The 15047-nt window shown below is 38.7% G+C and overlaps 1 pseudogene; it reads right to left on the bottom strand.

The window, feature by feature from the left end:
- Positions 1-2109: 2109 nt before the first annotated feature.
- LOC143394676 (growth arrest-specific protein 7-like) lies at positions 2110-4594 on the bottom strand (annotated as a pseudogene).
- Positions 4595-15047: the final 10453 nt, after the last annotated feature.

Below are 15047 nucleotides of genomic sequence, written 5' to 3'. Positions count from 1 at the left end.
CATTTTTAATGCTTGAGGTTTTAATTTCTGTTTCCTCAAGGATTAGAGATGCTGAGCATCTGTTACCATAGCCATTTGTATATTTTAACTACAGAAGTGAGTATTATTGTTTTATTGATTTTGTAGATAAAGAAATTGAAATTCTGAGACAGAAGCTCATTTGTCTCAGGTTACAAAGTTCATATTTAATGGAGTTAGGATTTCATTTTAGCATTTACTAAATTTTTACCCTTTATTATTTAAAATAATATAAAATGATTTAATTGTGGTAAAACTGACCTTCAGTTTTCTATAGAGAATGATTAAAATATTTGCAATTTTGTCATGTGATTAAAAATACTGAGATTATTTTGATCTGGACAATTTATTGCTGTGTAACTCATTAATATAGTTTTATCAGTCTTTTATACAAATCAATACATTTTATTTTAGTAATTTCTTCTGGTATGAATGTTCCCTTGAGGACATTTTTTTTTGTAGTAAGAGCACATAACAAAATCTACTCTCTTAATAATTTATTTTTAAATTAAGGGTGACTCTTTTTTTTGTGGTTTGCTTTAGTATATTGAACATCTTTCTAATATAAACTATGAGAAAGCAATTCTAGTTCAATGGAAGAGATGCTGAAAGATTCAAGATTAACATCCATTATTAGCATGTAAAATTGAGGGAAAAAATCAGTGAATTTTGCTCATAGAATTCTGCCCTCATGGGAGATGGAAGGGTCAAGCCTAAAGCTATCACTGGGAAAGATGAAGAAAGATGGGCTCTCAGAGCAGGGGTTTCTGGGTAGAAGCTGTTCCTTGCTCACTATGTCAATTTTTTCTCTCAGCCCCCTCAGGCTGATTCTCTAGGCTAAGATGGTGGCGATCATGTTTGCTGTAGTAGAGAAAGGGAGTGGTGGGCTGAACCCAGTGGTAGTGCTGAAAAGCATCTTGTGTCACACTTGGCTCAGGCTTCTCCAGGGAAGATGGACATAGGGAAAGGAGGTGCTGGCACCAAGCGAGGGCTTGGCACAGGGCTCTGGAAAGTTCAGAGGAGCTGGAGGCCCAGGTTGCAGGACCTACCTGCATAGCAACAAACTCCAATCGCCATGAGAGTCTGCAATGCCCATACAAGGGACAGCAGTCCAAACCCTCTCATGTCTAAGCAGTCATATGGGGGATAACAAAGACTTGTCCTAACCTGTCTCCCATGTGGGACTGACCTAGCCCTATTAAGCCCATGGTGGGCAGCCTGGGAGTGTGGGGGTCAGGGTAGCCCAGTGTTGGACAGGACACCATGGGAGACAGACCCCATCTGGTTTCTGGTTCATCTCCATCTCTCAAAGCTTTTGGATATGCACACAGCTGAAGGAGGTCTCACTGGCTGAGAACTTTGGAAAGCTCCCTCTAGTGAGACTGAGCAGGAGTGGCAGGGTCGGGATGGGGACTGCCTTGAGAAAGCAGCTGAAGAATGGATTGATCTGGATTTCCAAAGACTTCAGAGATGATGCCTCGCCTGATAGGAACCATGATTCAATGCTCCCATTTGGGGCTTATTTGCTGAATGAGGTAGTTCCATCCTGACCTCTCTAGACAGGGTTGGTCTGGGAAGACAGAAAACAGGCCTTCCCAAGACCCACGGGGATGAAAAGGGGCTAAGAAAAGCCAGATTTGGGCTCTCAGAACACAATGAGAAAATTAGAGAGAGGGCCGTAAACGATTCTAGGTGCAGGCTGAACTGATGGCGCCTTCTATCCATGATTCTGACCTTGATGTTGGCTTGGAGGCAGAAACAGCCCTTCCTTCATCTTACAAAGCCCTGGAGATAAAGGGACCAGCTGGAGGATGGGCTTTGGGGCATCCAAGGGCACAAGTGTGTGACGGCCACCCCTATGGAACTCAGCAGGGACCACAAAGTTCCAGCCTCAGTTTGTTCTCAGAGCAACAAGCACAGCATGGGGTTTGGGGGGGCTTTAGTCTTGGAGACAAGGGCGGGGTTGCAGGTTTGTCTTCTTGGCCTGGGAATATTTAGGATTCCCCAGCTGAGCCATCCAGATCACCCTTCTGGAATTGCCAGCTCTCTCCTAGCTCCTCAGTGGATAGGAGAGTGTGTGGGAGGGCAGCATCACCCAGTGGGAGCCACCACCCCCTCTCCACGGAACCCCCAGGGCAGGACCCTGGGCTGCACAGGCGTGTCCATGTCCACAGGGTGAATGTTGCCCATTTTGTGCTCTCTGACCCACAGTTCTCTGTCTTTGGCTGGGTCCACTTTTTGAAGCAGTTGGTCCACAGGCTCGACTGTGCTTTGGTTGAACATATCTGTCTCATGCCGCAGCTGTGTGTACTGACACAGATGTTGCCAGATCATCTCCACCCTCTCCACCTCCAGCTGCTCCAGCTCCAAAGTGGAGGTCACCATCTCTTCAAACCACTTGGACTGGGCCTAGTTGTAGAGGACCACACAGCGCAGGAGGTTATCGCCAGCCTGTGTGGACTTTCTCTGTTCTTCTTGATGTCCTCCTTGGTCTTTTTGCTCAGCTTGATCTCCAGCTGCTGGGTCTTCATCTCCAGGTCTCTCTGCTGCTCTGTGAGGGATTTCCGGGCCTTCTCCACCAATGCACAGCAGCTAGCGAGCTGCTTGCGGAGGTCAGCGATATGGTGGTCACGCTTTTTCATGTCTTTCTGGAAGTTCTCAGGAAAGTTCATTAGGGGCTTCTCTACCTCGCTGTGAAGCTTGGCGGAGAACTTGAGATGAACTTCTGCTTCATCTGCTGGGCTCTTCACCAGGGCCGATGCTTCTCCCAGGAAGCCTTCCTCCTGTGCAGCCAAGGAGTTCTGAGAGAGCTTAGCCACGTTCTTTGCATATTCTTCCTCAATCTTTATCCTCTCTCAGAGGAATTCAGACATTTCTTTCTGCATTTGTTTGCCTTTCATTTGCTTTTGGAGCAGCAGTTTGAACCCAGCCATGGTGCCATTGCCTTGGGGATCCTTCTTATCAGCTCAGTCACAATGCTCCACTCTGTTGGCTTTAGCAGTTGCATTGTGTCTGGGTGAGGAAATGTCACACAATTTATCATCTCTGTGTGGTCAACTTTATTTTCAATATTATATATTTTGTCTTCATTGCCTGAGATTCTGTATTCCAAATGGTCTTATCTGTTGGTGATACTTTCCATTGAATTTTTAATTTGGTTTATTGATTCCTTCATTTCAAGGATTTCATCTTGATTTCTTTTCAGGATCTCTAACTCTTTACTGAAGTGATCTTTCATCTACTGAAACACATTTCTCATTTTACTGCTTATATACGCCTGTAATTGCTCTCTTATATCATTCTTTAATTCATGGAGCAGTTTTACTAAATACATTCTGAACTCCTTCTCTGACATTTCTTCTACTGTTTTGTCAATGGATTCTATTATTGGAGCATCTTGGTTTGTTTGGAGCACTTTATTCCCTTGTTTTTTTCATGTTGTTTGTGTGTCTTCCCATCTAGCCATGTGGATCTGAGGCAGTACATTTTCTACCCTGTAGACTTGTAGTGTCCCTGAAGGTTTCCAGTGCCTTGCCTTTAAGGGAGAGACCAATATTAACAGCACCTAATGAAAACAATATATAGCCTTAAACCAAATAGCTCTTATTAAGATGTCTACAGTTTTGACACAGAAATGATGTGTTCAATTATTGTCTACAATATAAACAGTAAGTATGCAAAAGGGGCTTACAATTTCAAATGGTGGACAAAGAGAGAATGGAAGTGGTATAGTATGTGATGTTTATGAGGAAGGAGAAGATAGAAGTAAAAAATATTATAGAAAGAGGAATTCATAGAGGTTGGCTGTTAGCAGTAAAAAAGAGAGAGAATCCAGAAAACAGATAAGTGAGAGGATATATATATATATATATATATATATATATATATATATATATATATATATGAAGCAAAAATAAAAGGCTGGGCATGGTGGTATACATCTGTAATCCTGGTGGCTTAGGAGCCTGAGGCAGGAGGATTCTGAGTTCAAACGAGCCTCAGCAAAAAGCAAGGTGCTAAGCAACTCAGTGAGACCCTCTCTCTAAATAAAATACAAAATAGGGCTGGAATGTGGCTCTGTGGTTGAGTGCCCCTGAGTTCAATCCCTGGTACCCAAAAATAAAAAATGAAAAATGAAAAAAAAGTAAAATTAAAATAATATACAACAAAATTGTAATATACTATTCAGACATCCTGGTCCTCAATGAACTATGCATAAAAAAATACTTGGTTTCAAAAATGGTAGAGATGTGAGAGATAGTGAAGCCAGAATTAGACAGACAATCAATGTAGATAGGTAAATCAACTCAGGTCAGAACAAGGAGGCTGATTCTGAGTGAGTCTGGGAAGTTGGAGACAGTGCCCCAAGGGATTGAAATGTTAATTCCTTCAGAGCCCTTTCTCCACTATTATCCAGAACCTGCCCCTGCCCCAACCTATGGCCAAGGTAACCTGTCCCAGGAATTGCTCCTCCCTACAGGGACTGTAAGGTTGTTACTGTGTCCTTGACTGCTCCACCCTGCCCTTCCCCCTTCAGCTCACCTGTTTCCCACCTTTTGGCCCTCCCAGAGAGCATTTCTGGGCCTAGTCAGGAACACTGGAAGGAAAATGATAAGGGGGGAAAGGCAGGAGAACAAAGGAATTCTAGGACATATAAAAAGGGCAGAACACCTTGCTTTTTGGGATACCAGGATTCCAGCTATGGCCCCCTTCTCCCTCTTGGGAGAAGTATATGTTACTCCTTTTTAAATAAATCCTGCTTTATGGTGTGCTTCTCTGATGTGCAAACTTCAACATGTGGGGAAGCAGGACTCAACACGGATAACCAATGGTATCAATAGGGGAAAAATAAAAATAGATCTCGAAGGAAAATTTTGGAAGAATGCACCCCAGGAGTCTCTTTTGTGTTCCCCTTGTGAGATGTAGAAGCCTGATCTTAGACCCTTACCTGGCCTATAGACTCCTTAACTCCTGGTCTCTGATTTAGTCTCCAAATTTAATCTCTCCTGACCCTGCCGTTTGGAACTGGGGTCAGGCACCTTTCTCTCCCAGGGTTCTGAGGGCTGGGCATGGGACCTGTGTGCCTCTCACCTCTCATAGGAAATTTCCAGAATGGGCTGGTCTGCTGGGTAGCAGGAGTGATGGACCCAGTTAGGGGTTAGGGAAGGGTTGGGAGACTGGGATTTGGGGAGGGGAATATCCCTGGGTGCCCTGGCTGATGCCCGACCTGATGTGACCCAGGGATCAGTGGACGTGGGACTGGGGAGGGGTCAGAGACCCATCTGTCCCCCAGCATTTCAAGACTCACAAAGCTTTTTCCAGCCTCTCCAACCTGGGTTCCCTGGGGTAAAATGCTCCCAGATCTAGACTTCCCATTGGATTGCTAGGCTCAGGCCCACGCAGACCTAGCTGCAAACTCACAGGTCCAGGTTCTGGTTTCTGTAGGCTCTGCCACACTGCAGGACCAAGATGGCTCCCAGACAGAGGACAATGGATAAACTTCTCTTTTTGTTTTTTAAATACTTTTTTTAGTTGTTGATGGATCACTATTTATTTATTCATTTACTTACTTACTTACTTATATGCTGTGCTGAGAATCAAATCCAGTGCAAACACTCTACCACTGAGCTACAACCCCAGTCTTCCTAATAATTTTTAAGGTAAAACACAGTATTGTTAATTATAGGTCATATGGCAGATCTCTAGAACTTATTCATGTTGTATAATTGAAACTTCATGGTCTTTAAACAGCAACTCCACATTTCTGCTGTTCTTCCCCTCTGGCAACTACCTTCCACTCTTATGTCCATTCTATTTTCATGGATTTGACTGTTATATAACTCATAATTTGACTGTGAAATCATGTTTTATTTGTCCTTCTGTGGCTGGCTAATTTCATTTAACAATGTCCTCCAGATTTATTCATGTTGTCACAAATGATAGGATTTCCTTCTTTTTAATGATTGAGTAATAATCCCTAACAGTTTATTTATTTAAAAACTATTTATTATAATTTGTTATATATAATGGAAGAATGCAATTCATATTACATATATAGAGCACAATTTTTCATGTCTCTGGTTGTATACAAAGTAGATTCACATAGTTCTTGTCTTCATAGGGTAATGATGTCCATCTCGTTCTACTGTCTTTCCTACCCCCGTGCCTCCTCCGTTTTTTCCCCTCCATTTTTCCCTATCTAAAGTTTCTCCATTCCTCCCATGCTCCCCCACCCCATTCCCATTATGAGTCAGCATCCTCATAACAGAGAAAATATTTGGTATTTGTTTTTTTTTGGGCTTGGCTTACTTCACCTAGCATAATTTTCTCCAACTCCATCCATTTACCTGCAGATGTCATGATTTTGTTCTCTTTTAATGCTGAGTAATATTCCATTGTGTATATATATACCACATTTTCCCTATCCATTCATCTCCTGAAGGGCATCTGGGTTGGTTCTGCAATTTAGCTATCGTGAATTGTGCTGTTACAAACATTGATATGTCTGTATTCCTGTAGTATGCTGTTTTGAAGTCCTTTGGGTATAAACAGAGGAGTGGGATAGGTGGGTTACATGTGGTTTCATTCCAAGTTTTCCAAGGATTCTCCATACTGCTTGACAGATTGGCTACACCAATTTGCAGTCCCACCAGCAATGTATGAGTTGTGCCTTTCCCCCCAACATCTTTGCCAACATTTACTGTTATTTGTATTCTTAATAGCTGCCATTCTGACTGGAGTGAGATGAAATTTTAGAGTAGTTTTGATTTGCATTTCTCTAATTGCTAGAGATGATGAACATTTTTTTCATGTATTTGTTGGTTGTTTGTATATCATCTTCTGAGAAGTGTTCGTTTAGTTCAATGGTCCTTTATTGATTGGGTTATTTATTTATTTATTTATTTATTTATTTTTTGGTGTTTAGCTTTTGAGTTCTTTATATACCTACAGATTAGTGCTCTATCTGATATAAGAATGGTAAAAATTTGCTCCCATTCTGTAGGCTCTCTATTCACCTCATTGATTGTTTCTTTTTCTAAGAAGAAGCTTTTTAGTTTGAACCAATTCCATTTATTGATTCTTGATTTTAATTCTTGCACCATAGGAGTCTTATTAAGGAAGTTGGGGCCTAGTCCAACATGATGGAGATTCGGGCTTACTTTTTATTTTATTAGGCGCAGGCTCTCTGGTTTAATTTCTAGGTCCTTGATCCATTTTGAGTGAGTTTTTTGTATGGTGAGTGATAGAGGTTTACTTTCATTTTGTTGCATATGGATTTCTAGTTTTTCCAGTACCATTTGTTAAAGAGACTATCTTCAATATATGTTTGTCTTGTCTAATGTGAGATAACTGTAATTTTGTGGGTTTGCCTCTGTGTCCTCTATTCTGTACCATTGGTCTACCAGTCTATTTTTGTGTTAATACCATTCTGCTTTTGTTAATATTGCTCTGTAGTATAGTTTAAGGTTTGGTATAGTGATGCCACCTGCTTCACTCTTCTTGCTAAAGATTGCTTTGGCTATTCTGGGTCTCTTATTTTTTCCAGATGAATTTCTTGATTTTTTTTATTTCTATGAGAAATGTCATTGGGATTTTGATTGGGATTGCATTGAATCTGTATAGTGCTTTTGGTAGTATGGTCATTTTGACAACATTAATTCTGCCTATCCAAGAACAAGGGACATCTTTCTATCTTCTTAGTTCTTCTTTAATTTCTTCCTTTAGCATGTTGTAGTTTTCATTGTAGAGGTCTTTCACCTCGTTTATTAAATTGATTCCCAAATATATATATGTATATATATATATATTTTTTTTTTCTTTGAAACTATTGTAAATGGAGTTGTTTTCCTAGTTTCTCTTTCAGAGGATTTGTCACTGATGTACAAGAATGCTTTTGATTTATAATGGTATTGATTTGATATCCTACTATTTTGCTGAATTCATTTATTAATTCTAGGACATTTCTGGTGGAACTTTTAGGGTCTTCTAGGCATGGAATCATATAATCAGCAAATACTGGTAATTTAAGTTCTTTTCCTATCCATATCCCTTTATTTTTTTTCCTCTGTCTAATTGCTCTTGCTAGTGTTTCAAGAACTATATTAAATAGAAGTGGTGAAAGAGGGCATCCCTGTCTTGTTCCAGTTTATAGAGGGAATGTTTTCAATTTTTCTCCACTTAGAATGATGTTGGCCTGGGGCTTAGTGTAGATAACTTTTACAATGTTGAGATATGTTCCTGTTATCCCTAGTTTTTCTAGTGTTTTGAACATGAGGGGGTGCTGTATTTTGTTGAATGCTTTTGCTGCATCTATTGAGATGATCATATAATTTTTATCTTTTAGTCTATTGATGTTATGAATTACATTTATTGATTTCCATATGTTGAATCAACCTTGCATCCCTGGGATGAACCATACTTGATTGTGGTGCACTATCTTTTAGATATTTTTTTTTTTGTATTTGATTTGCCAGAATTTTATTGAGAAATTTTGTCTCTATATTTATTAGAGATATTTTTCTGAAGTTTTCTTTCTTTGATGTGTCTTTGTCTGGTTTTGGAATCAGGATGATACTGACCTCATAGAATGTGTTTGGAAGTGTTCCCTCTTCTTAAATTTCATGAAATAGTTTGAGGAGTATTGGTATTCTTCTTTAAAGGTCTTGTGGAACTCAGCTGTGTATTCATCTGGTCCTGGGCTTTTCTTGGTTAGTAGGCTTCTGATTGTGTCTTCTATTTTATTGCTTGAAATTGAGTTGTTTAGCTTGTGTAAACAAATCCTGGTTTAGTTTGGGCAAGTCATGTGACTCTAGAAGTTTGTCAATGCCTTCAGTATTTTCTATTTTATTGGAGTACAAATTTTCAAAATAATTTCTGATTATCTTCTGTATTTCAGTAATGTCTGTCGTGTTATTTTTCATCATGTATGTTAGTGATTTGAGTTTTCTCTCTTCTTTTCTTCATTAGCATGACTAAGGGTTTATCAATGTTATTTTTTTTTTCAAAGAACCAATTTTGTTTTGTCAATTTTTTAAAAATTGTTAAAATTTTTAAATTGTTAAATTGTTAAAATTGTTAAACTGTTTTTTTCTTTCAATTTTATTGATTTCAGCTCTGATTTAATTATTTCCTGTCTTCTACTGCTTTTGGGGTTGATTTGTTCTTCTTTTTCTAGGGCTTTGAGATGTAATGTTAGTCATTTACTTGTTGACCTTTTCTTCTTTTAAGGAATGAACTCCATGCAATGAACTTTCCTCTTAGAACTACCTTCATAATATCTCAGGGATTATGTTATATCAGTGTTCTCATTTACCTCTCTGAATTTTAAAATCTTCTCTTTGATATCTTCTGCAACCCATTGTTCATTCAGTAGCATATTATTTAGTCTACAGATGATGAAGTAGCTTTTATTTTTTATTTTATTATTAATTTCTAATTTTATTTCTTATGGTCTGATAGAATATAGAGTAGTATCTCTACTTTTTTTTTATTTGCTAAGAGTTGCTTTGTGGCATAATATATGCTCTATTTTAGAGAAGGATCCATGTGCTGCTGAGAAGAAAGTATATTCGCCTATTGAAAGATGAAATATTCTATATATGTCTGTTAAGTCTAAGTTATTGATTGTATTATTTAGTTCTATATTTTGTTTGTTTAGCTTTTGTTTGGAAAATCTATCTAGTGGTGAAAGAGGTGTGTCAAAGTCACCCAAAATTATTGTATTGTGGTCTATTTGACTCTTGAACTTGAGAATCGAGTTTGTTTGATGAACATAGATCTCCATTGTTTGGGGCATCAATATTTATAATTGTTATATCTAATTGATGTATGGTTCCCTTAGCAGTATGAAATATCTTTCTTTATCTCTTTTGATTAAATTTGGCTTGAAGTTTACTTTATCTGATATGAGGATGGAAACCCCTGTTTGTTTATATGGTCCATGTGAGTGGTATGTTTTTTCCCACCATTTCACCTTCAGTCTGTGGATGTCTTTTCCTCTAAGATGAGTCTCTTGAAGGAAGCATATTGTTGGCTCCTTTTTTTAATTAATCCAATCTACAAGTCTCTGTCTTTTGATTGGTGAGCTTAGGCCATTAACATTTAGGGTTATTTTTTTAGACCAGATTCATATTCCTGGTCCTTTTTGTTTATTTTTTGTATTTAACTTGCCTTGGTTTCTCCTTTGATTGGCTTTTCCTTTAGTGTAGTTCTTTTGTTTGCTGAGTTTCATTGTTGTTTTTAATTTCTTTCTTGTGAAATATTTTGCTGAGGATAGTTCTGTAAGGCTTTCTTGCTGTAAATTCTTTTAACTTTTTTTTTTGTCATGGAAGGTTTTTATTTTGTCATCAAATCTGAAGCTTAATTTTACTGGATATAAGATTCTTGGTTGGCATCCATTTTCTTTCAGAGCTTGGTTTATGTTGTTTCAGGATTGCCTGGCTTTGAGGGTCTGGGTTGAAAAATCTACTGAGACCTCAATTGGTCTTCCATTATATGTAACCTGCTTTCTCTCTCTTGTGACCTTTAAAATTCTATCCTTATTCTGAATGCTAGTCATTTTCATTATATTGTGCCTTTGTGTAGATCTGTTGTAATTTTGTACATTTGGTGTCTGTAAGCTTCTAGTATTTGATTTTTCAATTCATTCTTCATGCTTGGGAATTTTCTGATACTATTTCATTGAAGAGATTGTGCATTCCTTTGGTTTGAATCTTTGAGCCTTCCTCTATCCTGATAAATCTTAGATTTGGTCTTTTGATGTTATCTCATAGTTCTTGCATATTCTGTTCATGGTTTCTTACCATCTTTGCTGTGAGGCCAACTTTATTTTTTAAATTGTATATTTTGTTCTTATTGTCTGAGGTCCTGTCTTCCAAGTGATCTAGTCTGTGGTGATGCTTTCTATTGAGTTTTTTATTTGGCTTATTGTTTATTTTATCTCAAGGAATTCTTGCAGTGTAGATCCAAGATATTGCAGTTTCTGCCCTATCATCTTATAGTGTCCCTGCAGGTTACCAATACCTCACCTTTAAGGGAGATATCAACATTACAATACTCAATGTACCCAACATGCAGTTATAGATCAATTAGCTTCTATTTTGACATTTATATATTTGTTCCTATAAACAGACATGATAAGTTCAGTTATCTTGTACCATATAGTCAATAAGTTATACAAGTTGTTCGTCCCCCCTACCCCCCCAGTTAATTTGCTGCAGCTGGACTTCGGCAGGTTTGCATAATGGTTTGCTGTTTCTAATGGTAGAAGGGGGTGCTGGGGAGTTGGCTGAAATGTTTATGAGGTAGATGTGAGAATACAGAGGTATTAGATTATATGATTAGTGAAAGGGTAATCATAAGAAGTTGGCTGTTAGCAGGAGAAACAAGAGAGAGGCAACCCTATGTAAGACTCCCTGTTACCTCAGAAACAGGATGACTGTTAGCACCCCTACTAGAGGCACCTCTGGTTTAACCAGGCCCACAGGGACTTTGGTGTTGTCTTACCAGGTTCTTATTGTTGTCCCTAGACAGAAGTGGTGATGTCTCAGTTTGGTGGTGGTGGCAGCGTCAAGCCTGCATGTACCCTGATATTGAGCTGTGGAACCACGCTTTGGTGAATAAGGACACCCAGCGCAGGGTGCCTCCCTATGGGGTGCCTCTCCATGAGGCGCTGGGGCAGGGTTCTCTTGGAGTCACCAGGTCCCTGACCTTTTATACCACATTTTCTTTATATTGAATTCTGTTGATGGACATTTATGTTATTTCCATACTCTGGCTATTGTTAATAATGCTGCAATAAACATAGGAGTGTAGATATCTCTTTGAGATCCTGATTTCAATTCATAATAAATGAATGTGATTGCTAGATCTTATGGTAGTTTTATCTTATTTTTTTGAGAAACCTCCATATGGTTTTCCATAGTGGCACCACTATTTTATACTACTACTAACAGTGTGCAAGTTTTCCAACTTTCTATAACATTCCCAGCAGTTGCTGTTTATTTGCTTTTAAATAATAGTCATCCTGATGGCTAGAAGGCAATATCTCATTGAGGTTTTAATCTGCAATTCCCTGTTGATTAGGGATTCTGAGAATCTTTTCATACACCTGTTGCTATTTATACATTTTATTTGGAGAAATGTCTATTCAAGTTCTTTGCCAATTTAAAAAATTGTGTTGTTTGGGCTTTTTTAAAATGCTTTTGAGTTGTAATGATTCTTTATTCTTTTCTTTTTTCTTTTTGGTATGGGGTATTGAATCCAGAGGCACTTTATCAGTGATCCATATCCTCAGACCTTTTTGTGTTATTTTATTTTGAAACAGGGTCTTGCAGAATTGCTTAGGGCCTCACTAAGTTGCTGAGGCTGGTTTTGAACTTGCAATACTTCTGCCTCAGCTTCCTAAGCCACTGGGATAATAGATATGTGCCACCAGACCTGGCAACTCTTCATTCTTAAAAAATCCCTTTGACTTTGCTCTAAAAAAAGTATGAAGATGGTAAGCAGCCCATTCCCCTATCACTAAATTCTAGTGTTTAAAATGATAATTGAAGGTAAAAAATATAAAATATATAGGGAAGAGGTGCTTGGGTGACAAATCTGTTCAAACAAAAAGTAAAGCAGGTAATACTCTAAAAAGCAGTAAACTGGCAAATTTTGCAAATGAGTCTGAAAGACTGTAGCAAATGTGAATGTGAGGCCCTGCAGACACTCTCCAGAGCCACCCGTACACCCACTTTAGGGTGTCCTAACTGGCTCTCTAGCAGAGGATGGCAGTAGGAAAGGGAGTGAGCAGAATGGTGCCCCTTGCCCATCCCCAGATTTCTTCATTGTGCTAAGGAAAAATGATTTCCCATTTGGTATAGCTGGTGGTACTATGCAAAAAACAGATTCTTGAAATGATGAAGAAAATAATGTACAGAGAAACTGGCTTGTTAGAAGTCAGAGCAAGATATTGGTGGATCCAGGGATAAATCCCAAACCTCACAATTCCTTAAGCACTCTTTAGTTCATTGACTATGCAGCCTAATATAATAAACTGAAATAATGTTAGAAAATACAAATATGGTCACCCACCAGAATCTGCATTCCAATATCAAAAAACATCTGGAGCTAGACATGCCACAATTTGTAAATCATCTGAAAAATGCCAAGAAGACAAAGCATTGAAACTTTTTCAGTTTTGTGACTAAAAGACCCTGGCAAGAACAATTAAAGGAGGGAAAGTTTATTTGGGGGCCCAGGTTTCAGAGCTCTCTGCTCATAGACGGCCAACTCCATTGTTCTGGGCCCAAGCATCTAGTGTTTCTTGCATGGCCCAAAGGGGCCCTGTACTGCTCCACTACAGAGGAAACTTCAAGAAATGGTGACTTGCTGCATATATTTTAGCTCATTAGAGTCTCTGGGACCTTTCCATGAACCATCAGGTGATCATCTCTAGGTCATTTTACCTGGGACAACTACCTAAAAGAAGCATGTTCAGTCTCAGCACCAGTACATTGCCTCAAGTAGTCCTATACACAAGCAACAAGTTCAAGATCAGCATGAAATTGGAAGCACAAGAACCCAGGAACATGCATCATCACAATGGTTGGACTGACAGGTGCCTGCCTCCACCTGCACCTTGATGATAGTGTCAATAAGAATGACTTCTGAAGGCTGGTTGAATCAGTTGAAATCCTGTCTGCTGGGAGCTGTGAGAATAATGGTATATGCTACAGCTTGCTTTAGGATTTTGGCTGAATGCCTCCTCTTGGCCCATGTTCCTTTTGAAGATGCTAAATGGAGTAGAGAGAGCTCCCATAAGGATTTTCCAAGGAGCCACCATCACTTTTACACAACTTCTTAAAAATGGGAATGAATCAAGAAGCTGTGGATCTGAAGAACCCTCATTTAATTTGCCCAGCCACTATAGGGGAGGTTCAGGACTCATAGTGCTTGTCACTTTTGATGGGTGGTAAGGGGCCTGATTCCTGCCTGGTACTGCTTTGACTCCTGGGACCTCTTTCTTGTGGGTTGGTTTCTTTGACTGGAGACAACCTGCAACCATCTGACATCAAAGGTAAAAGCCCTTGAAACCAGGATGCAGATGATGAGGGAGATCACCTAGCTCTGTCACAGTCATCCTGTCGTCACCAGAACACTTCACTAATAAGCAGGGGAGGAATGAGGGCTAGCAACTTAGGTACACATCAAGGCCTTCAGAGAATAGTCATTAACAAAGAATAGTCAAATGAAGCCATCCATGAAATTTGGGATAAAGTACAAATTCCTTGTTGTAAATATCCTGATTTTTTTCCTCAGGCAACTAACTTCTTGTTATTTTACTTTTACCTCTAACCCATTTCAAAATGTGGGTAGTAACATTCTCAGGGCAAATGTCTTTCTCAGTCCTTAGAGGCTTTTTAATGAGCTGTGGTAACACTGTGTTGTACAAATATTCCAGAGGCACTATAGCAAGATGGGAAAATCATGAGCTGTAAAGTAAGATAGTCGTGGTTTTTGATCCATCTCTGCTTTACCAGCTGTATGGCTTTGAGCAGTTAATTCACCTTCCCAAACATCTGATTCCACATCTTTAAAAGAATATCTACTTCATAAAGTTATTGTGAGGAATAAATGAGATTACATCTGGCAAATATAAAGGGATAAAATGCATTTTTGTTGTATTACTGCTGCTATTATTATAGTTTTGCTATATTTGTTTTAATTACTATGTTATATTGTACTATATTATTATTATTATTATTTTATTACAAAATTAACCACTAAAATGTGAGAATATATATATATATATATAAAATATTATAATAATGCCACAGATTAAATGATCCATAAATGATACTTTTGATGGTGATGATGATGATTGAGATCATCCAGGATAGATTTTGAGATAACTGCTCTTAATAAGGAAAATAATGATAATCCCATCTTCTGAAGTCTAAAATGTATTGGTAAACCTAAGTGGAGAGAAAGTCACCCCTCCTATTGTCTCAGAGTCTCTTTTCTAAACTTCTGTTCATTATTTC

Source organism: Callospermophilus lateralis, chromosome 3, assembly GCF_048772815.1.
Source record: "Callospermophilus lateralis isolate mCalLat2 chromosome 3, mCalLat2.hap1, whole genome shotgun sequence".
NCBI classification, from domain to species: domain Eukaryota; kingdom Metazoa; phylum Chordata; class Mammalia; order Rodentia; family Sciuridae; genus Callospermophilus; species Callospermophilus lateralis.
Note: the sequence above shows the minus strand (reverse complement) of the source record. Positions and strands in the feature narration are given on the sequence as shown.